Source organism: Gobius niger (genome assembly GCF_951799975.1).
Source record: "Gobius niger genome assembly, chromosome: 7".
Lineage (NCBI taxonomy): Eukaryota > Metazoa > Chordata > Actinopteri > Gobiiformes > Gobiidae > Gobius > Gobius niger.
Window position 1 is genome coordinate 3195956 of NC_136858.1, and position 25161 is coordinate 3221116.

At 39.5% G+C, this 25161-nt stretch overlaps 1 protein-coding gene and 1 long non-coding RNA gene across 3 annotated transcripts in view; one reads left to right on the top strand and one right to left on the bottom strand.

Annotated features, from left to right (window-relative positions):
- The window catches only part of mgat4c (mgat4 family member C), a 567909-nt gene extending 542984 nt beyond the window's left edge, over positions 1-24925 (top strand). For both annotated transcript variants that reach the window (XM_079560422.1, XM_079560423.1), the window contains one exon: positions 24913-24925. The gene's annotated coding sequence lies outside the window, so the exon portion shown is untranslated. The remainder of the gene's footprint in view (positions 1-24912) is intronic.
- Positions 17030-25161, bottom strand: part of LOC306965865 — a 121125-nt gene continuing 112993 nt past the window's right edge. The window contains exon 3 of the long non-coding RNA XR_013793071.1: positions 17030-17116. This is a non-coding gene — a long non-coding RNA (uncharacterized lncRNA). The remainder of the gene's footprint in view (positions 17117-25161) is intronic.

The following is a 25161-nucleotide window of genomic DNA, read 5'->3' on the forward strand; positions in this document are numbered from 1 at the left end:
CAGGACCGGGTGACTTTGAGGTGAAGTTACTGTTATAGTATTTGGCAGCTCCGACTTTTTTATACTGGGAGCTTTGTTTATGGAGTTGGCTCCACCCACTTTCAGAAACGTGTCACCCTGACGCCCCGCAGCCTCCTCCTCTTTTCTCATCATCGACTTGTCACTTGACAGAAAGAGGCAAGGAGGTGTCCAGCATATAACCTCCATTTTAAAGCCAGAGCTGGGCTTTAGTAAATCAGTTCACTAAGTGATGGAAAGACAAGTTTTCAGTGAGCAGTGAGCCTTTTCCAGCAAACATTTCTTTCAATAGCCTATTTATTCATAGATAAAAGTATAGGCCTACTGCTTGATTCTGGTGATATGACTGTTATCAGGTTGTTTTCATAATACAAATACCTAAAAACTGACCAAACCTGTGTGTTCTGTCCTCAGCCCTGACTCTAACTGTACCAGCTCGTCTCCATGAAGACGTCGACTACAGGCGGCATTCTGATCCAAACCCACTCTTTGATCACCCACTGCAGACTTCGCATTTTCTGTGTCGAGCTGGTCGTTATGAGCAGGTTTTGTATAGCTGGCAACAGTGTGGTCCAAAATGTTACACAGTGTGCCTTTAAGTAGAATTACCCGAATGGAAATTATGGTCCTGTGGCTCGATAACAGCAGTGGTGGAAAGTAACGAAGGAAACGGTCGTACAGCAAGAAGGTCCGGGTTTGATCCCCACCTGGACGGGGCCTTTCTGTGTGGAGTTTGCATGTTCTCCCCGTGTCTGCGTAGGTTTCCTCCGGGTACTCCGGTTTCCCCTACCACTAAAAACATGTACAATAGGTCAGGAGGAATGAGAGTGTGTTTGAGAGTGCGCATGGGGGACGACGGATGGAAATTAACTTAAGGCTAAAATTCCAGTGTGGCTTGTTTACATGCATGAGACCCATATATTTTCATTAATATGCACTGTCCCAACCAAATAAACCAGGGGTGTCCAAACTACGGCCCACGGGCACATGCGGCCCGTGGCCCACTTTTAATTGGCCCACTGGTGTTACTTTGGGTCTGAAGTGCCGTCATGCGCGAGCTTCATATAGAAGCTGCAGTTACATGTATGACCTGAGGTGGCAGTAGTGAGTATAAAATGACCAACTTGCATCTAGTCTCTTTAAGTCTCTTTCTTTTACTTCACTGCATGTTCCAAAGAAAAAGAACATGATGTGATTTGATTAAAGCTTTTTTAATCATGTATGAACGCACATATAAACATTACAATCGTTTTTTTTTTTTTAATCAGTTCATGTTATCATTGTCTAATCACAAGTGTTTTTATCAAATCACCGATGCTTTTAACCAATCTCCACGATGACCTTGAGTCTGCAGTTTTTCCATACTGAGATATGTTGTTGCCTGAGCTTAGACGAGTTGATGTGTACCTGTCTGGTCTTTGTGCGTGCCCTCAGTCACACAAACAGACAGAAAGATGTTGTTAGCATTTGGCCTCTCCAAGTGTATTTCTATAGCTCCAAACGGGGTGAAGTTGGAAGCGTCCAAGCTCTTCCACGGGCACAAAGACCAGACAGGCAAGGCCGGGTTTATGCAGGGGCTTACAGGGGCCAAGCCCAGGGGCCCGGCAGGCTGAAGGGCCCTTGACATAAGCAGAAAAGGAGAGAATTCCCTCTCTCTTTGCAGGCTCCCTCACATGTAAGGCTTAATCAGATGACTTTGTTCCCGAGACTAAACCAGGACTAAACCAGGACTAAACCAGGACTAAACCAGGACTAAACCAGGTCTAAACTATAGGACTAAACCAGGACTAAACCAAGACTAAACCAGGACTAAACCAGGTCTAAACAAAGATCTGAGCTATTTTCATTGAGTTGACACTGCGAAAAAATATGACCTAATTGCACCGTTAAAATAATAAAAATCTCTGTGGGAGGCCCCCCAGACCCCACTTTTAAATGTGTCCCCCCCACCAGTCTGGCTGTAGCAAAGGTTCTTCCGCGAGGGGCCACGGAGGTCAAATTGGGGTCATTATGTTCAACCGATTCATTGACAAATTCTTAATTTTTTATAAAGCAAGTTACTTCTGCATGTTAAAATCAAACAAATCCATTCATTTATCCTTTCATTGTACAGTGTGTGGGGGCCCTGAAAAACATAAGCCCCGGGGCCCATTTTACTTGAATCCGGCCCTGCAGACAGGTCAACTTGTCTAAGCTCACGTAAGAACACATCTCAGTATGGAAACACGGTGGCCTGTTCCTTTAAATAGATGAGTTAAACTGGCTTTCAAATCAGAATATCAGTGTGAGTCCTGACACAGTGTAGTGTAAGGGTGAGAAATAGTTCCAATAAAATAATAATTATAAATGTTTTGTTTTTTTATACTGCCAGCTCTAATATTTGGTTGTAGTGTCTTCATTGCAAAAAGTCCCCTTCTAAAAACAAGGAAAAAAATCTTAAAATAAGACATTTTGTCTTGTTTTAAGGAAAAAATTCTGCCAATGGGGTCCACTGGAAAAAATGAAATCTTATCTTAGACAAAAATGACTTAAAAGTGCTTGAAATAAGACTTTTAATGCTGCTTTTGATACGGTTTTGACTCATCTTGAAACAAGATTGCCAATGGAACTAGACAGATTATTCTTGTCTTTGACCATTTTTGTCTCATTTCAGGGTTTTTTTGTCTTTTTTTTAAGCGTTCAAGTTAATTTGTCTTATTTTGCGCAAATTAATGCTTGTTCCATTGGCAATCTTATTTCAAGACGAGTCTAAACCTAGTCAAAATCAGCATCAAAAGTCTTATTTCAAGTACAAATCAAGCTATTTTTATAAGATAAGATGACATTTTTCCCAGGGTCAGCATTTTTTTCTTGCTAAGAATTCTTATTTCTAGAATATTTTTCTCATCATAAAACAAGAAAGAAACAGTAAATTTAAGCAAAGAAAAAGCTGGAATTAAGCAAAATGTCCTCAGAAAATGGAATAATTTAAGGAAAACATTCTTATTTAGTGAAAAATTGAGGGGTATTTTACTTAAATGTTGCTTGATTTAAGTAAAATGTTCTAAATTACACACATTTTTGAGCAAAATGTTCTTAATAAATACTAATATTTAAGGAAAATATTGTCCACGCCCGGAGACCCATCTCCATGATGTGGAGCCAGGCTGATGGTCAGAATCACCTGCTGGAGGATTCACCATTGTACATGTTTTTAGTGGTACCCGGGACCTTCGAGCTGTGAAGCTGAGGCTCTAACCGCTGTGCCACCGAGCCGCCCACTTTAAAGAATGGAATGTATTATCTCTCTGTGAGAATCAGTTCTTACATTAAGAGTTGTTGATCTTAGTTTTTCTTAAAATAAGAAAAAAATATTCTTTGTCTAAAGCTGAAGAAGATTCAACAAGTTTTTCTTTCTTGCTACAAGAAAAGTTAGCATGTTTTTTTTAATATATATATCTGAACAAGAAATGGCTAGATTTGTTTTTTTCAAGAAAACTTTGCTAGGGAAGACATTATTACTTTTTAGGGAAAAAATAAGAACTTATTTCTTAAAGTAAGACATTTTTTACTTGCTTAGAATCCACTTTTTGCAGTGTTTAGCTTTGATTACAGCACATTCACTGTGTGTCAATAAGATCCATCTCATGCTCCCTGATCCTCTCTTTCACAAGATGAGCCCTGTGAATCCTGGCATTGTCATCTTGGAATATGCCCGTGCCATTAGGGAAGAGGAATTCCTTTAATGGAATAACCTGGTCGTTCGGATGTTGAGCTGATTCTTTGGGTGTTGCTGAAGCTAAACCTGAGCCCCAGATCCGGGTTTTGATTCCTAAACCTTACGGGGCCTTGTCTGATTTGAAGCTCCCTTAAGTTCCCTTGGAGCTCCCTCGACCTGAAAAACCCCGATGTATTCTCTCACTGCAGTAAAACACGACTTATACGACGCCGCGCCCTGCGTCAGGCGTGGACTTGTTTCTTATCGACAGAATTCCTCCAGGGGAAAAAATGTGACGCAAAGACAATGTAAACAAAGCCTGACCTGTTTTTACAGCGTCGCCTTTATGATGATTATACTTTAGCACTGATCAAAGTTCAGTTCATTACTGGGGTAAAAGAAACTACTGCTCAAATATTATCACTGTGAAGGGTAAAGTTTCTCAGACAAATCACTGCTGAAGGTAAAGGACAGAAGTATTTGCTGTGTGTGCAGAAGAAATTACTACAGTTGGAATTACTACAGTAGGAATTACTACAGTAGAAATTACTACAGTAGGAATTACTACAGTAGGAATTACTACAGTAGAAATGACTACAGTAGGAATTACTACAGTAGGAATTGCTATGGCTGATTATACTAAGTCAGGTGCATTTGTGACTTAAAATCAGCACAATGTGATTTTATGCCCTGGTCCATCTGATCATTATTATCATTAGTCTGGGAGATGTAACTGTGGCTAACATGGAGTAAATGATCTGAAAAAGAGTAGCCAAAATATTTACTTGAAGTAAAAGTAAAAACACTCCTGTAAAAGTAAAAAAAAAAGAAAAATGTTACTTGAGAACTGAGAGTAACTGTTTGAGAGTAAAAGTCTGAGTCATATATTATATATACCGTTATATATATGGTTGGAGCCCCACAGGGCATGGCATTAAAAAAGGGCCGGTTTATTTCATCAGACTCGAGTCATGACCTCCATGACCAGCATCAGCTGCTTCCGTCTGGCAGGAGGTTCTCTTCCCTGGTATCAGACTCTGACATGGACATTAGAGAACAGCGTGGCCTGGGCCTCCAAGTCTTTTAACTTGATTAATGAATTTATTTATTTATTTGTTTTAATTCATCAATTTCTATTGATGAATTATTATTATTATTTTTTTAATCTTTTTACTTGTATAGTTGGTTTGGAGTGTTTGGAGATGTTTGAGTACCAGACCACAAATGAAGTTCCCTCACGGGAAAAATAAAGTTGAATTTGAATTGATTTTGAAAACACAAACTGCATACATATTTTATGTGTCACTTGCAGTGTACTTGAAAAAAGTAATCTGATTACAGATTCCTGATTACTCCCTTTAAAAAGTAAGTTACTTTACTAATCACTTGATTTTAAAATGAACTAAGTTAGATTAGAAATTACTTTATATCATCTCCGTCATCTTAAAATGGAAATAACATCTGGCTTTGCCGATACTCGCGTTATTAGAACAAAGCTCCACACATTCAGAAAGTTCCTCTCTCTCCTCTATTGTTTATGTCGTGAGTCGTTTTCAAGCTGAAAATGTGACGTATATTGTCAGAATCAGAATAGTTTTTATTGCCAGTGATTGAGACCAGGTTCACAAACTAGGAATTGTTCTCGGTGCAATCGTGCAACATTAAACATTTAACACAGAATTTAGATTTAAAAAAGCTATAAAAACTTAGCAACTATAAGGCTATAAGGGCAGGCATAAAGAATATCAACACAAATAAATAAAAAGTAAAATATTTGACACAGAGCAGCAGCAGGATTGTCACAGATGTGCAGGTGCTTAAAGAGGTGGATCTAAGTGTGGACAAACCACAGCAGACACATCCATGAGGCTCTACGGGACGGGAGAAATAACAAGAATATATTTTTACTCAGGAAAATGACTGAACGGGAATCCCAGAGACTTGGAAGAGTAACTTGAATCTGATTACTGATCTGGATAAAGTAATGTGTTAGATTACTCGTTATTGAATTTGTCACTTGTGTCACTTGAAGCTTTTGTAACTTTACAATTTACTCACAGTGGCACAAGCAACTTTTTTTTTTTTACTCAAGTAAGAGTAAAGATACTTCATTACAATATTACTCAAGTAGAAGTAAAAAGTACTGAATGATATAACTACTCTAATAAAAAGGTCACAGTAACTGATACTGCACATCTGGAAAAGAGCTCTATGAGAGAAATGATATGAGTTTACTGCCTGGGGATGTGCACGTGCAAATAACACACACTGTCCATTCTTCACATGGGCATTAATCAATCAGGCCCTGATGTACAGAGTAAAAAGTACAAATATATTTAACTTTGCGTCATTAAAACCTGTCGAAGGATAATGGCACAGACACTCAGCCATCCTCACTTCTGTCAGCCTATACCTCAGGTCAACACTGGCTCGTAAAGCGCAAAACAGTATTAGTGTGATACTTTCTTAAACTGACTATACTTTAATTAGGGTTTCTTCACGTGGTAACAACTCATAGTCAATAATTAGGAGGTTTTTTAATGTCACAAATGTTGGCATATTTCAACAGGCAAAAATCAGTCAGAAATGCAGCTGAATTTGTTTTGGAGCTGTGGTTCTCAACTGGTTTGGCGTCAGGACTCACTCTGGGATAATAAACCAAGAAATACTTTATTTTCATCACAAACTATTGTTTAATCAGAAAAATTAGCCCAAAAAAAGCTGAAATTATGATTAGAAACAACCCAATAACAGTCAAGACTTTTTTTTTTAAATAAATGTTTCTAGGAAAGGCTCACCCACTTTTGAGACCCGACCCACAGGTTGAGAAGCACAGATTGAGACCACGGTTTTAGTGTTTTTGACGTGTAAGCAGTAAAAGTACTAGTAGTAGTATTTTCTAAGTTAAAGTATTCAAGACATTTAGATTTAATGCCAGTTTGAATTGAAATTGAAATTACTTTTAAGGCCTTCATTCTGGCATCATTTATTTATTTTGGCATAATTTAATATAATGCTTTTGATGTCCCAAAAAAACCCTGATGCTTCTTAGGTTTTCCCATCAAGCTACTTCAAGTTTGTGCTCGTGCTTCACTGGGCTGGAGGACTAACTGCTTGTTTTTGGCGACGACTAGTGGACAAACCTCTATCTGCAGTTTACTCTTGTCTGAACATAAAAGAACCGTTCATTTTAGACATAATTTAAACGCACTTAACCTCTAAACCCCCACCTGAACCGAGCCCATTGTCTCCAGTTCGGCTTTACCCAAATCTAAAATCTTCTTGAGTGTCAAAGTGTCAAAACAGTAACAAAAAAAAAGAATGAAAATGCAAGAAAATGTGATTTAAAAAAAAGAGCAAAAGAGCAACAATAACACAATAAAATAGAGTGTGAAAAATGCCAAAAACACTACAAAAAAGTTTCATGGAGACTTTTTTCGGAGCCGACTTCGTCCATGAGTCTCGTCAACATGAAAAAGTAATATATGGACCATTGCAATAACCAACAGTGGCCAGTCCTGCACCATGGGTCGCTGTAATGCACCTTCAACAAGTGAGAACCTGCATTCATTAAAATGTTTGAGTAAAAGAAACTTGATCAAATGAGTTGTACAAGTGTCACTTGTCGATGCTCCTATGAGTTCATATGAGAACGCTGTAATGAATATGTAGCCTATATATGATCAATACACTGCACGGTATAAGCAGCTACTAACAATTAATTTATGTTACTCTCATTGTGTTTGAAATGTGCCTCAAAGTGGGAAAAGAAGAGGCGGCGAACTCGACAAGCATTGTTTTACTATTATTTATTATTATTACAGTGTGTGCTCTGAATCAGCCACAAATCTCTTAACAGTACGTTGATTATGCTTCATCTTTCATGAAATATCGAAGGTTGTCATACCTAGTCCAAGGCATTCAACTATTTCACGCTTTTCATCAGCAGAGAGATCCTTTTTCTTTCCCATATTGCTTGAAAATGATGATCTGCTTAATAATGTGGAACATCCTTTTTCAGTAGTTTTTCCCTTAACTGGGCTTATCCTGAAAACGAATCATCCCAGGTCTCTGAGATTAATGTCAGTGATTCAAAGCAAGGCCGGGGGAACCCAAGGTGCTGAGGGGGCTGCAGTACCCCCTCGTGGATAGTTTGGGAACTGCAGACAATATTAATTAATAGGAAATATGCGCAGAAAAAGCGTTTTTGGGGGGTAAATTTTGTCCCTCAGCACCCCCTAACTAAAATATCTTCCCACGGCTCTGATTCAAAGAGCCTGAGACACAATACCATCCATGAGTTTCATTGAAAAACTTTTTTTTTCTTTGCCTTTATGGCACTGAAATACAATTTGCGTAATAATTGTGAACGCGGTGTAGTTAAGGATGATGCCACAGACTGGACAGCCAAAGTGATGCACTCTCGACCTCTCCGGCAAAGAGAGATTTAACAAGGTCACAGTAGAATTCTCATGTACAAACATCCCACCAGCCCACTTTATGCTTCTGTGGTCTGCCAGTCTGGAGGCGACTGAAGTTTTATCTGTGCTGTTTTCCTCAACGTGCAAGTTCCACTTCAGGGTCTTTGAGTTGACCCAGAAAAGTTTTCAACGTAATCAATAACAACTTAGATATTGTTTTTTCTTTTTTAGCATAGTTTTAGCATATTTTGCAAGTACACAAGAAGTATAAAAGCAATTCTTGATTTTGCATTTCCCTTTTTAAATAAAAAATATAATGAACACAAAGGCACACAAACCCTTCTAGCGCAATTGGAATACCATATTGTTTGATTGTTTTTATTTTTTATTAGAATCCCCATTAGCCGCCCCGTTTAATGGCAGCTGGTCTTCTCTTGGAATACCATATAAGGAACTCTTGGCGCGGGCCAAGTGGTGTTTCCTGTTTATATCAGGGGTCTTGCTCACTGCAAATAACTTCTTCCTGTGTTTACTTACGGGAATATGGCCAAACGACGCATGATGGCTTTCCCTTAAATGAAGCTCCTCAAACTATTTCTAAAGTGTAATCAGGGTGAATACTGAAATATCTTGCCATCCTCCGGTAGTTTCTTCTAGTTACTCCCAAAGTCAGGACACACACTCACTTTTCAATATTACGCCCCTCACTGCTTGAACTTTTAAAAGTAGGCTCAAGATCCACATTATTAGCTTCGATTTTAACTGATATTTAAGGCAGCCCTTTCACAAAACTGACCCAAACTTGGAAAACCAGCTTCGATTAGCATCAGATTCAGATTCAGATTCATTTTATTGGCCATTTGCCGTTTAAAAAAACCACACTGGATAAAAAAATGTGCAAAGAGCTCAAAGTGCGATATGTAAAACACGTAAAAAGACACAATATAAAAAAAAACAGAACAAACAAACAATGCCACATTAAAAGCCTAAGGGCAAAATACTGTACAATAAAAGTCCATAGAAGTGCCATCATTATCATCATCATCACTGTCAGCTGAGATGATGATCCTTCACTATCAGTCCTACCTCCATGTATGTATTAACTCTACAATATTTGTCACCAAATTGTAAAGGCCCTTGGAGAACTTTATCAAAATGTATTTGGCCTTTGATGTGAAAAAGGTTTCCCAGCTCGATCTATAGTAAATGCAAACAGAGTCACAAAAAATGAATAAAGAAAAGTGGTCACATTTACGTCTATGGAATGATAGAATGATACATTCCTGGGTGCTGGGTGTGCACAGATGATGTGGCAACGACTCTTTTTTCCCTCATTATCTTGTTTCCATGCAAACAATCAAGCAAGTACAGGTATGTTTAATGAGGGGAAGCACAAAGCTAAAACTTTATTCTGATCACCATATAATAAATAATAATAACTTTCTGCTAATCAATCTGTGGCAAAGTTAACATCAGTTTTCCATCCTATCAATCTCTCTCTCTGATCTTGTAAAGTCTGGGAAATTACCTCCTCTTCCTGTACGAGTGGAGGAGTTTATTTCCCACCGTTTATAAAAGGACAGACTCCCCAGAGCAGAGCACAAACAGGATTACATCATGGAGCTTCTCACTAGGATCCACCACAGACGGGACCATCATGGGTAATGTTGCTCTATATATTTTATAAATGTTGAACTAAACTATTGTGTCTTTTCGGCTCATACGTTTATCAGACAGGACAGTTCAGGGTGAACAAGAGAAGTTTTAATTATACGATAAAGTGAAGGTAAAAACTGATTTTCCATTCATAGGGATAGACACAAATTCTCAACCAGTGTGCTGGTTCAAAAAAAAAAGAAAAAAAAAAACACTGCAGGAGAAAAGATCTGCTCCGAGTTCGCTCACCAACTTTTTATCTATTGGGTAAACATTTTACCTAATAAATGGAATAAAACATATGAATTTATTTTCATTACACACATTTTCATTTTTTGAACATGTGTTTAAAATATGAACGAGGCTCACCTCTCCAAAGACCTGACCTAACTTGGGAGCAGACATCCTGGAGATCCTGGCTGTTTCCCAATTGCCAGAATCCTCGTCTCCACCACTTCGGATGGAATCACAGCGCCGCCAAGTGGAGTTCCAGTTCACTTTGACCACTCGCCCCCTCGCAGCTCGACTCCGCATTTACGAATTATACACCTGTGGATCCTCCACTGAGAGCTGAAATTACCCATGATGCACTGCAACATTTTTTTTTCCTTCCCTTTTCTCTCAAAACGTTATTTGCTTGTACTCACACTACAAAGTTTTGTTCCATGATTATAAAAAAAAAAAAAAAAAATGAAAGGCCTAATCAATCCTGATTCTGGTTAACGTAAGATAAACTGGACTAAAGCTGGACTGCTAAATGTATTTAATATTTCAATTGAATTTCTTGCAAATCCTGCAGAAATGTTATTATGTAATTCAGGCCAAAATGTTCCAACAGTAAGACATCCAGCCAAAACCAATATATATGCAGTTTCCTGGCCTCTTTTATTCATGAAACAGTATTTTTTGAAAGCAAATATTGACATTTTATGACATGATTTGACACGTGACCTGACGCAGCCGCTCATGCGGCGCTGAGAGGACACTCTAAGACCGAGGAGTGGACAAACGGAGGACGATCCTGGACATTGAGAAACAGCCTTTGATTAAGCACTGACTGAGCACTGCAAACAATGACAAACAGTCTGAATCAATAGGACATTACAAATGACTGCTGTGCAAAAAAATCTAAGCAGCACAAAAGGAAAAAAAAAACATTTGCATTACAATAACAAGAGATTATCAGCTCATATATACAGATAATTTTTCATATAGTTTCAAGACACCTTTACATTCTACAATTTTAAGAGACTTATAAGGACATCAATTCGTTTTTAAAAGGAAGAAAATTGGGGTTTATATTAAGGAATCTACATAAAATGTACACATTTTGAAATTTTGAAAATAAAAATACATATATTTTGTTTTTTATCTTTCGTAGATACATGCAGGAAACAGCGTAACATTGTAACTTCCTGTAACGTCAAATATGGGCGACGTCGGCCATTATTCTCAACGTCAAGGCTAGCTAGTGTTAGCTTACTTTATAAACTGAGCGCTATTACCAGTCAGTTTAGATTCTGTGTCGCGCGACGTTGGAGGTAAGGGCCGCACTCGTTCTGGTTGTTTACAGTGTAAATTCTTTGTTCTTTGCATGTCCAGTTTTGCAGTGAAAAGTTAGTCATCTATTTTATTTTATTTATTTATTTGAACAGGAACTATGAGAACTTAAAATAAATGTTGAGCATCTGGAAAAACCTTAACCTTCACCTTGACCTTAAGACTAATGGATTATTATTATTACTATTTACAAAACTACTTTTAGCCTGAATGTAACACATAAACATAAAGTGACGCTTTTTAGGGCTCAGTTCTGCGTCCCTCTTAGCATTAGCATGTAGCACCTTCTTATCGGCCACTCTGACTCTATATCTATTAATGTGATTAACTTACAATAGTGACGGTTGAGTGTTCAGACAACATAAATGATCACGGTGTTTAATATCCAAACTTTTATTTCCTGCACAAAGTGGATTGTCGTTTTGCTTTAGCGTTAGCCTTTAGTGGGAACGCTGACGTGGCTTCACGTGGCTTCACGTGGCTTCAGGTGGCTTAACGTGGCAGCGGTGTTGGAGTGAATACATCGACATTGTATTTAGTTACAGAATACTATTGGGAATTTTGTAACATATTCTGTTACTTTGTCCAGTCAGAGCTCTGTATTCTGAATAATTAGAATACTTTTACATTGATTTACTTTCCATTCACACAAAGCAGGGATGTGCCAACCTCATTATTGATTATCCGATTATCAGTGAATTGGATAATAATATAACCTTTGTAAATCAGTTAGTACTAGATCTTTATTTTAAGGGCTGGGGTCGCATGGTTATTTTACCGGGTATAATAATAATCATAATGACAATGATAATAATAATAATAATGCATTTGTTATTAATAGTGCTTTTCCAGATGCCCAAATGCATGTGTTGTGTATTATGCAGGCTAATTGTTCATTTCAGTTTGTTAAAATAAAAAAGTCTGTATGTTCAGTTTCTAATCCATCCACAATCTTGACTAAAATTATTTGTTTGTTTGTCGTGATGTTGCAGTTGCACTTCTCCGCTAAGATGTTCAGACGTGACCGCGAGTCCACCAGTGCCGGACCGTCCCGCACCGAGATGGGAAGAAACACAAGTAAGTCCGAAAAAAAGTCATGTTTTTGATATGAATTCAACATTGTATCTGAATTTATTTATTTTTTGTGTGTGGCTTTTTTACAGATGACTGTGTGATTGAAATGCCTCCTGACGTGGTCAATGCTGAGCTGCCAAGGTAAATCAAAAAATATAAAAGGAAAAGAAATGTCGACTGTAACTTAACTATAATATCACTTTTTCTGGACCGAGATGATGTATTTCCTGGGATCTGCTGGAGCCACTCCTCCAGTTTGGGGGTCACTGCCCCGAGTGGCACCACTGATGCCTTCACCCTCCAGGTGTTCTCCAGCTCTTCTCTGAGCCCCTGGTATTTCTCTAGTTTCTCGTGTTCCTTTTTCCTGATGTTGAAGTTGCTTGGTATTGCTATGTCGACCACAACGGCTTTCCTCTGCTCTTTGTCACCACCACAATGTCAGGTTGGTTCATTAGCATTCTGTCCGTCTGTATCTGGAAGTCGGTCATTCTCGACCACCTTTGGAGGTGTTTCCCACTTTGACCTTGGGGTTTCCAGCCCGTAGTCTGCACAGATGTTCCACTTGGTTATGGCGCTCCATGTAAGCTTTCCCTGCCAGCATCTTACACCCTGCAGTTCTGTGCTGGATTGTCTCATTGGCCTCTTTGCACAGTCTACACCTGGGGTCTTGTCTGGTGTGATAGATCTGAGCTTGTCCTCCCATGATAGAACCTCCAGAACCACATTGTCTGAGACATTCACTGAGCACGTCATCTGTTGGAGCCTTGTCCTTGATGTACTTATGGATCTTGGATGTTTCATCCTGGAGAGTGGCTCTCACGTTCACCAGTCCTCGGCCTCCTTCCTTAGCGTATAGTCTCTGGATTTGGGGTGGAACCCTATAGCCCTATAAATCATTGGTTGTCTGGATAAGAAATTGCAGTTAAATATGTCATACACGAGGCAAACACAGTGACATTTGAGAAGTGAAATAAAGTTTGTATGATTTAGGGAAAGTGTGCAAGAATTATTTAAACTAAATTAGCCATGTGCATAAATTTAGTCACCACATAAGAAAAATCAACTGAATATTTTGTGCATCCTCCTTTTGCAGAAATAACAGCCTCTATGGAAGGTATTTTGGACCATTCTTCTTTACAAAACATCTCCAGTTCAGTCAGGTGTGATGGTTTCTGAGCACGGACAGCCTGCTTTAAATCACACCACAAATGTTCAACAATATTCAACTCTGGGGACTGAAGTGGCCGTTCCAGAACGTTGTACTTGTTTCTCTGCATGAGCCTTAGTAGATTCTGAGCAGTGTTTAGGGTCGTTGTCTTGTTCAAAGATCCAGCCCCGGCTTCAACTGCAACTTTGTCACTGATTCCTGGACATTGTTCTCCAGAATCTGCTGATATTGAGTGGAATCCATGTGATCCTCAACTTAAACAAGACTCCCAATCCCTGCACTGGCCACACAGCCCCACAGCATGATGGACCCACCACCACATTTTACTGTAGGTGCAAGTGTTTCTCTTGGAACGCTGTGTTCTTTTTCCGCCATGCAGAACGCCCCTTGTTTTGTCGAAATAACTATTTTAGTTTCATCAGTCCACAGCACATTATTCCAAAATGAAGCTGGCTTGTCCAAATGTGCTTTAGCTTTACCTCAAGCCACACCGTTTGTGGCGTGTGCAGAGAAAAGGCGTTTCCGCATTACTCGTCCATAGAGCATCTCCTTGTGTAAAGTGCAGCAGGAGGATGTTGTAGGTCTTTGGAGCTGGTCTGTGGGTCGACTCTGACTGTTCTCACCATCCTGCGCCTCTGCTTACCTGACATTTTTCTTAGTCTGCCACTTCGGGCTTTAACTAGAACTGTGCCTCTGGTCTTCCAATGTTCCTCACAGTTGAAACTAAGAGCTTAAATCTCTGAGACAGTTTTCTGTACCCTTCCCCTAATCCATGATGTTGAACAATCATTGTTTTCAGGTCATCTGAGAGTTGTTTTGAGGCTCCCATGTTGCCTGAGAAGATGCAAAGAGAAACACTTACAACTGGCCTCCTTCAATACCCTTTCTCATGATTGTATTCACCTGTGTATGGAGGCCAAGGGTCACTGAGGTTACATGATCCTATCAGTAACAGCTCATTTCAAGTCTGAAAGTTTTTGTAAAAAAAAAACACAGCACCGTGAAAGCTGGCGTACCTGATTTTTCCTGTTCAAACAGTGACAGTTTTTGTTTTGGCCAAACACTCCCTCCCATCATCCATTGCTCAATAAACGTTAGGTGAAGACAATACAACAAGGTCTGTGTTTTGCTGTGTTTACAACCTACTCTGAGGTGGCAAAAATAAATGTATTCTACTACACCAAAAAAAAATCGGGTTTCCCAGCTTTAAGTTAACACTCCTGTCATCGCTTTTGTTGTCTCCTGCAGGAGGCCTTTCACACAGCTCTTTGTGGATGAGATTGAGCTAAACACCGAGATGGGCAACCATTTTCGAGAGATGGCCTACCATTTTCGAGAGATGGCCTACCGTCTTCGAGAGATGGTCAAACGTATAGTAGCCGTCTTCATCCGTGAGGAGTAGAGCTCATGTGTGATGTCAAGAATGTATTAAAGGTGAGATATGGTGATGGTAGTGATGATGATGATGATGATGATGAAGATGATGATGATGATGATGATGGATGAACTGTTTCTCAATTGATAGGATCCTCAGCGTCTCAACCACTTTGGAGGAATCCACATAATCACAGCGCCCCCAAGTGGTGTTCAAGGGTGTTGTCCCGTCACAATAAAACAATCATGACCCAACAAAGCAATGAATTCACTCTTTATTCAAATGATGTCTATTTGTTTGTTTGTTTTTTAAATGTAATATCTATTTGGGGGTCTCCAGGAACACTTGAAGAAATCACAAGCCACTTCCAGCATTCTGTTGCATTTTAGATGTAAAAATATAGTTGTTTGCATTGATTTGGTCATCATTATGAATTGTCGGTGAGAGTAAATACTACACTGACAGAAAAGACAAAGGGACAGAGGGAAATAAGAGATTTGTTCTGTTGGGTCTTGAGAGACGGCAGTTTCCCGAATCTGCACCAGGTTGTTTCACCCGTGGCTTCTGCTCCTCCTCCTCCATCGATTTGAGCGTCATTTGAGAGACGCCTCCAGTCCCAGTGAGTTTATGAATGATTAACATTAGAGTCATTATTAACATTCCCAGTTTACTTATAAAGATACTCAGGGCCGGATTTAAGTGAAATGGGCCCCAGGGCTAAAGTTTTTTCAGGGCCCCCTATAATCAATCAATATTTATTTTTATAGTTTCTTGACAACATCTGTACATGTCTGTCTGTCGGATTTCTCTCTCTCTACAATGAAAGGATAAATGAATGATATTTGTTTTTATTGAACATGCAGAAGTCACTTCTTAAACGTAGTCCCGGTTTAAAACAAAAAAATACAAAAAAACAGTTTCACATAATGTTCCTAATTTGAGCTCCATTGGCCTCGTGGAAGAACCTTTGCTACTGCCAGCCTGGTGGGGGGACATATTTAAAAGACCTTTTTATTTTAATGGTGCAATTTGGTGCGTTCTCATGCATTTTAACAGAACAATAGGTACATAAGTGTCAACTCAATGAAAATGGCTCAGACCTTGTTTAGAACTGGTTTAGACAAAGTTTAGTCCTGGCTTTGACCTGGTTTAGTCCTGGCTTTGTCCTGGTTTAGTCCTGGCTTTGTGCGGGCTTTGTCCTGGTTTAGTCCCAGTTTATTCCTGGTTTAGCCCTGGTTTAGTCGCTGGAATTGAAAGGCTACTTTTATTATTTATTCTATTTATGTACAATGTCAGTAATCATGGCGATGGCTTTGACACATAGCCATGATTACTGACATTGTTGTTGCTTTCATCACAGGCAGATTCAGACGATCAGATCTGAGGAAAGATTGTGGAGAAAGCCGACATTGCGCCATAAGTCTGTGCTGTTTTATTGCCTTTTCTCTTCTAAAATTACACAAAAGATTGGGAAGAGTAGACTCTGTTTATGGATTAGTTTATGTCCGAAAAGATTATGATTTCATTGCTTTGTTAGATTGAGGCGCATTAAACCAACACACATGGGGAGTGGACTGAGCTGCTGCTGATCTTACATGATTATTTCTTCAGTTTCTCTCTGAACAGTGGACCTCTTTATTATAAACAATAATCTCCATACACTCTTCTTCTTCTTTGCTTTAACCCCTATGTATGTATACCATTTTGTACATGGAAAATGTCATAAATATGATGTGTCTGTGTCTCAAGATAATTATCTAATCCACAAGATGCTGGTGCAGTTTTACATGGCCATCATCGAGTCCATCCTCACCTCCTCCATCACCGTGTGAGTCCATCCTCTCCTCCTCCATCACCGTGTGAGTCCATCCTCACCTCCTCCATCACTGTGTGGTCCCTCCTCACCTCCTCCATCACTGTGTGGTCCCTCCTCACCTCCTCCATCACTGTGTGGTCCCTCCTCACCTCCTCCATCACCGTGTGAGTCCATCCTCACCTCCTCCATCACTGTGTGGTCCCTCCTCACCTCCTCCATCACCGTGTGAGTCCATCCTCACCTCCTCCATCACCGTGTGGTCCATCCTCACCTCCTCCATCACCGTGTGGTCCCTCCTCACCTCCTCCATCACCGTGTGGTCCCTCCTCACCTCCTCCATCACCGTGTGGTCCCTCCTCACCTCCTCCATCACCGTGTGAGTCCATCCTCACCTCCTCCATCACCGTGTGAGTCCATTCTCACCTCCTCCATCACTGTGTGGTCCCTCCTCACCTCCTCCATCACCGTGTGGTCCATTCTCACCTCCTCCATCACCGTGTGAGTCCATCCTCACCTCCTCCATCACTGTGTGGTCCCCCCTCACCACCTCCATCACCGTGTGGTCCATCCTCACCTCCTCCATCACCGTGTGGTCCATCCTCACCTCCTCCATCACCGTGTGAGTCCATTCTCACCTCCTCCATCACCGTGTGAGTCCATCCTCACCTCCATCACCGTTTTCTTATGTGGGGGGGCCCATATTTTTTCTGTCACAGGGCCCAGAATATCTAGCGGCGCCCCTGCCTGTAATAGTGAAAACTTGCCAACATTTGCTGCTTTATCTGGAGCTATTAAATGATCGATAGTTAAAACATGGATACAATTGTTTGGTCTTTCTCATCAGTCTACACACAATATTATATTATCACAGTGAACACAGATTTAGACTGTTTTATTAATTTATTAAAAGTGTTCCCACCCTTTCCTATGACATTTAAACCAATTGAAATGTTTGATTCAACTTGACGGGAATCACAGTTATTAACAATCAATGAAAAATATGAACCTCCATTTCATATTAGCACTTGTAACATTTCAAAGGAAGGTTCTCTATAAGAGGCTGACTATTTACTATGACTACATCAGCTTTTCTCCTCAATTTAGCACTTGCAGTTTCCTTTCCATCTGCATCACTCTAAACATCTCACTAACCCTCTATGACTCAAGGCTGTTTTCCATTATCCCGGTTGTTTAGCATTCTTTTCCTTGCAAAGAAAATACAACATCTTTGGTTTTGCTGTAACTGTGGCTCTCAGGCATTGAATGTTTTGGTTTGTGTAGTATCAGTTTGATGTATTTTTATCCATCTTCATGTGAAAGCAAAGCCTGATTGAATGGTTAGACGTCCGTGGTGGCCAATGTCTCGAGTTCATGCAGGTCCTGCACTGATGGCAGGAGATACATTTATTCTACATAAACCCTATTCGCACGGGAATACAACAACCTATGGGGGACTTCAAATAAAAAAAGTTTTGGAGGGTAAAAAGTAAAAAGTGTGCATTTGTGTGAACAATGCACACACAGCTCTCGACTCTAAAGCTAAGCAATAAACGTGTGCACACCTGCCGGTACAATGAAGCACATCAAGAGATAAAGTCAGGGACAAAGCATCATACCTTTGCTCTGCCCGATCCCTAAACAGGGAAGAGCCTGGTCGGTGCTTGGATGGGAGACCGTTTGTGGGAAACAGCAGAGCAGAAACAGGATTACACCATGGAGCTTCTCACTAGGATCCACCACAGACGGGACCATCATGGGTGATGTTGCTCTATATATTTCATAAATCTTGAACAAAACAATTGTGTCTTTTTGGCTCATACGTTTATTAGACAGGACAGTTCAGGGTGAACAATACGGTCTGGAATTATACGATAAAGTCAAGGTAGACACTGATCTTCCATTTGTAGGGACAGACACAAACTCTCAACCAGTGTGCTGGTTCAAAAAAACGAGTGCAGGAAAAGATCTGCGCTGAGTTCACTCACTAACTTTTTATCTTTTGGGTAAACATTTCACCTATAAAAGGAATAAAATACATGCATTTATTTGAATTACACACTGACGCATTGCTACTTCAGACCATCTTGAAAATTGGCCTTGAAAACATTTTTTTTCTTTTGGAGAAAGGCGCACATAATATAAGTTTGTCTTCTTTGTGCTCCTTTTCAATTGTCTGAGGATGGAAGATTTTTATTTTCCTCTTATAATCAGACTGAATAATCAGTATGATTGAAATAAATAGAAATTTAAATTAAATAAATGGACAAATCAAATAATAACAACTCTATAGTGGTGAGTTCCAAACGGCTGATTTCTCAACAGAAAAGACTGAGAGTGGTCTATTCTTTGGCAGCAGTATAATCCAAAATGTTACACAGTGCGCCTTTAATAATAAGAAAAATATATATTTAATTTGCTCCACTGCAGGGATGTTTTGGGTATAGACCCTCCTTTGGACACTCTGAAAGCAGAGTCCCCCCTGGCGGTCATGAAGCTGAACTGAAGTTCCCTCCCTCTGCTGCCCCCAAGTGTGTCTGATATTGCTCTGGGCATAGTGTTAACGGTGTCTTTTTTTGCACAAACATGAAAAGGTTCTTAAAACAAAGATTTAAAAAAAGAACATACATTAGTTTGTTTCCTTTGTTAATCTCACAAAGGAAAAATTTGTTGAGGAACAGAGAAGCTGCTCAGTTACACAGTCGCCATCGGGGCGGACCGGCCATATGTCCATTCTGGAAGAGCACAGAAGGGCCACTGGCTCTAGGGCCACCAGTCGCGCCTCAACCGAGCTTTACCCAAATCTACAGTGCCTCTCGAAAGTATTCATTCCACCATGAACTTTTGCACATTTTGTCATGTTTACAACCCTAAACATAAAGATTTTATTTTGATTTTTTTACTGAACGTTCACACACAAGTAACAGACAACTGTGAAGTGAAAGCAAAATGATATATGATTCTGTTATTTTTCAAAAAATAGAAAACCGGAAAGTGGGGCTTGCATAAGTATTCATACAGCATGAATGAATACTTTGTGGAACCCCCTTTTTACTGCAATAACAGTAGCAAGTCTTTTGGGGTCTGACTGTACAAGATTTGCACATGTAGAGACTGACATTTTAGCCCATTCATCTTTACAAAACAACTCAAGCTCTGTCACATTAGAAGGAGAGCGTTTGTGAACAGCAGTTTTCAGATTATTCCACAGATTTTCAATAGGATTTAGGTCAGGACTTTGACTGGGCCATTCTAACACATTAATATGTTTTTATTAAACCATTCCATTGTAGATTTAGCTTTGTGTTTAGGGTCATTGTCCTGCTGGAAGGTGAATCTCTGCCCCAGCCTCAGTTCTCTTGCTGACTCTAGCAGGTTTTCCTCCAAAATTTCCCCATATGTGGCTCCATCCATGTTCCCAACTATTCTTACAATGTCCCCAGTCCCCGCTGAGGAAAAGCAGCCCCACAGCATGATGCCCCCCCCCCCCCCCCCCCGTATATTTGACACTGGGGATGGTCCACTCAGGACCATGAACAGTGTCAGGTTTGCTCCACACATAACGTTTTGCATTTGGGCCAAAAAGTTACATTTTTGTCTCATCTGACCAAAGCTCCTTCTTCCACATGGAGCTGTGTCCTCCATATGACTTCTACAAACTTCAAACGGGATTTCGTATGGCCTCCTTTCAATAATGGCTTTCTTCTTCCACTCGTCCATGAAGGCCAGATTTGTGTAGATACGACTTATAGTCGTCCCATGTACAGATTCCCCCAGCTCAGCGGCAGGACTTCACAGCTCCTCCAGAGTTATCCTGGGGCACTCGGTTATATTTCTTACCAGTGCTCTCCTTGTTCGGTCTGTTAGTTTAGGTGGACGGCCACGTCTTGGTAAGTCTGCAGTGGTGCTTTACTCTTTCCATTTCTGAATGATGGATTGAACAGTGCTCCGGGAGATGTTTAAATCTTGGGAAATCTTTGTATAACTTAACGCTGCTTTAAACTTCTCCACAGCTTTATCCCTGACCTCTCTGGTGCTCCTGGACCTTCATGATGATGTTTAGTGACCAATACACTCCGACCACAGCTCTGAGGGCCTGAAAGAACAGCTGAAATTATACTGAGAGTAGATTACACACAGGTGCCTCTATTTAACCGTTAGGCCAAGGTGTGAACATTCTGGAGTCATTAGGAATGTTATAAAGGCAATTTAATGCACCCAGAAAATGCTGTATGAATATTTTTTTTTTTTTTTTTTTTTTTTTTTTTCATTACAACATTAACGTAGAAACGTCGTGCCCAAAGGCATTGACGGCTGGTTCATGAATATTAAAACATAACATCAAAGATGAGCCTCTTATCAGTGTCCCATAATTTGTTTTTAAAACAGTCCAAAGTAGGACAGTCCCACAGTTCTGGAATTTTGTTTAGTAGCTTTGTTGCGAATAGAAATGGAGATCGGTCCAGTGCTCGACTCGTGGGGAACTCGATGCCCAGATGGACAAGTGTTTTATTCCGTGTTTCAACAGGAGTTCTTTTAATAGTTGGACATAGGGACTGGAGAGCCTTTGGAAGTGATCCTCGTAATAGCTTGTAGCCATAGCACATAACTGCAAAGTTTCTCCTGTTATTTAAAGGAGCCAGTTTGAGTTCTTCATAGTCCCCATCTGTACCTGGTTGCGTCTAGGAGTAGTGTAGTATGATCCTAATGGCTCGGCGTTGGAGATTTTCCAAGCGGTTAGTTTGTGTGACATTCAAAGCGGCCCAGACAGGTGATGCATATTCAAAATGAGGTAGAATATAACATTTACACAGTCTTGTTAATAGATTCTTGTCATTAACAGCGAGGGAGAGTCTACGAAGGAGGAACATTTGAGATGCCGCCTTTCGGCAGGCGTAGTCCACTTGTTTGTCAAATTTGAGATTGCTTGTAATCCAAAATCCTAGATGGAGATGTTCATTAACCATTTCGACTGGACAGCCCATGAACTTGATGTCGATGTTTGCATTTTGCATTTTGGAGAGAAACATTGCTTTGGTTTTGCTTGGATTAAATTGCATACCCCACGTTTCAGCCCACTTTGCAATGTCCAGGAGATCTTCATTTACTTTCTCCACCATTAGAGGGAGCTGTTGGGATGCAACAAACAGTGTAGTGTCGTCAGCATAAAGAAGACAATCGTTTACAGTCCCAGGCTTGCTTGATGATTGGATTTCACCAGGAATCAGATGTGAGAGATCATTCATGAACAGCACAAACAGAGTGGGAGCCAGAGTGCTTCCTTGAGGCACGCCTGAGTGGACAGAACGCATTTCTGACAGAATATTGTTGATTTTGACAGCCTGCTGTCTGTCGGTGAGGTAATTTACAATCCAACGAAAGAGATTTCCACGGATTCCATATGATGGAAGTTTTTGAATTATTGCAGGATGCGGTACAGAATCGAATGCAGCTGAAAAGCCCCACTTTTCACTTTTCTATTTTTTGAAAAATAACAGAATCATGTATCATTTTGCTTTCACTTCACAGTTGTCAGTTACTTGTGTGTGAACGTTCAGTAAAAAAATCAAAATAAAATCTTTATGTTTAGGGTTGTAAACATGACAAAATGTGCAAAAGTTCAAGGTGTATGAATAATTTCGAAAGGCACTGTAGATTAAAGTTTATAGCTTATTTTTTTATCTAAACTCTGTGTTATATGTGTTTTGTGTTTAATGTTGCACGTCTCACCAAGAAAAAATCCTATTTTGTGAACCTGTTTACAAACAATGGCAATAGAAAACTATTCTGATTCTGATTCTCTTCTGCACCGGCCTGTAGGAGCCTTACTTACTAAAGTAACAGTATTTGGAATCGTATACAAGTGTCTGCCCTTGACAAATTGATCCCAAACGTCTTACCACAAAGTCTTTATATGTTGGTGAATGAGTGATTTTGCTTCAGATTTCCCTAAATTGACATTTATAGAAATATCCCCTGCGAGGGCACTTTTAGCCAGCTTGTCAGCTCATTCCCTTCAACCCCCACATGTGAAGGGACCCAGCAGAACTGAACATGTATCCCCAAGAGCTGCAGATTTAATAGCAACATATAACTATCAGTAACTATCAGTAAGTATCAATAAGTATCAAGAAGTAGATCTTGGCCACGGTGAAACCAGACTGCAGCTGCAGAAACTCATGTTTCAGACTCGCTGATGTTTTAGTGTTTAGTGAATGTAAAGCTTTTCACTGATTTGACACTTTTTAACCTCTTAACCCCCACCTGAACCAACAACATTTTCTCCAGTTCCTCATTACACAAATCTAGAAGCTTGTTGACTGGAGTTTACAGCCTATGAATAGACCAGTGTGACCCCTCATTTGAAAGCTAAGGCCTACAAAGGTTGTCACATTTTTGTTACTTATTGGTTGTGTTTCTGACACTTTTTTGTTACTTTTTCATGACTTTTTGTCCTCCATTTTGTTGTGTCTTTGCAACTTTTTTGTTGCTTTTTCAGCGCCTTAATTTTGTCGTTCTTAGAATAAAATATTGTTTTTCAAAGAATTTGAATCAGTTTTGTACCAGTGGGTTTTAGCCACTATATTGTGAAATCCCGTAAATGGACGATTCATTTTGAAAGTATTTTACGGTCTGTGTTTAATACGCTGTCGTAGTTTACGATGTTGTGACGTCACAAAATGAAATTTGTTTTGGGGCCAAAGTTAGTTTATATATGAGGCGTATGTACAGACATAAACCATGATGTATTTGTTTTCTGCTTATGGGACACATTAAAATGTAGAAAAAGATTTTATGATTTTATTAATATATAGTTCAATGCTGTGAAATCATGGGATATTTGTGTCATTTTCTGGCACATGATGTTGGACAGAGCTGATAGAAAAGTAAGAGAGCATCCATGGGTTTTTTCAAAGGGACAGAGCTTTTTCACACGACCATTCACAAAACTAGAATGTGACCTGAAGTAACGAGACACAATAGGTGGCGCTATACACCTAAGCTGTTGGTCACCGCCTGCCAATAAACCAAAGAAGAAGAAGAAGTGCCATTCTTCAAATCTTTACTGATGGATCAAAGCAACCAGATTTCTGTGGCTGCTCTGCACAGTCTGCAGTCTGGTTTCACCATGGCCAAGATCTACTTATTGATACTTATTGATATTTATTGATAGTTATTGATAGTTATTGATACTTATTGATAGTTATATGTTGCTGTTAAATCTGCTGCTCTTGGGGATACATGTTCAGTTCTGCTGGGTCCCTTCACATGTGGGGGTTAAAGGGAATGAGATGACAAGCTGGCTAAAAGTGCCCTCGCAGGGGATATTTCTATAAATGTCAATTTAGGGAAATCTGAAGCAAAATAACTCATTCACCAACGTATAAAGACTTTGTGGTAAGACGTTTGGGATCAATTTGTCAAGGGCAGACACTTGTATACGATTCCAAATTTGTTACTTTAGTAAGTAAGGCTCCTACAGGCCGGTGCAGAAGAGAATCAGAATCAGAATAGTTTTATTGCCATTGTTTGTAAACAGGTTCACAAACTAGGATTTTTTCTTGGTGAGACGTGCAACATTAAACACAAAACACATATAACACAGAGTTTAGATAAAAATAAGCTATAAACTTTAAACTATAAGGCTTTAGGGGCATGAATAGGAGTATTAAAATAAATAAGATAAAAATAAGAGGTAAAATATGGTAGACAACAATTGACATAAAACAACAGGATTGGTTTTACATATGGTGTATAAATTGATATAAAGTGATATAAAGTTATAAAGTGATATAAAGTGGTAGAAAAGTGATTAAGTGATATAAAGTGGCATAAAGTGACATAAAGTGATATAAAGTGATATGAAGTGGTATAAAGTGGTATAAAGTGATATGAAATGATAACGTGGCATAAAGTGACATAAAGTGATATGAAGTGATAAAGTGACATAAAGTGATATAAAGTGATATAAAGTGACATAAAGTGACATAAAGTGATATGAAGTGATCAAGTGACATAAAGTGATATAAAGTGATATAAAGTGACATAAAGTGATATAAAGTGATATGAAGTTATCAAGTGACATAAAGGGATATAAAGTGACATAAAGTGATATAAAGTGGTATAAAGTTGTATAAAGAGGTATAAAGTCACATAAAGTGATATAAAGTGATAAAGTGATAGTGAAAGTGAGTGGTGCGCACTGAATGGGTGCTGCTGCCGGATGCTCTCTCATCGAATGCAATTTCTCCATCTGTGAGATCAATAAAGTACCATCTTATCTTATCTTATCTTATATATTGTGATACGAAGTGATATAAAGTGACTAAGTGGCATAAAGTGATATAAAGTGATATAAAGTGGTATAAATTGACAAAG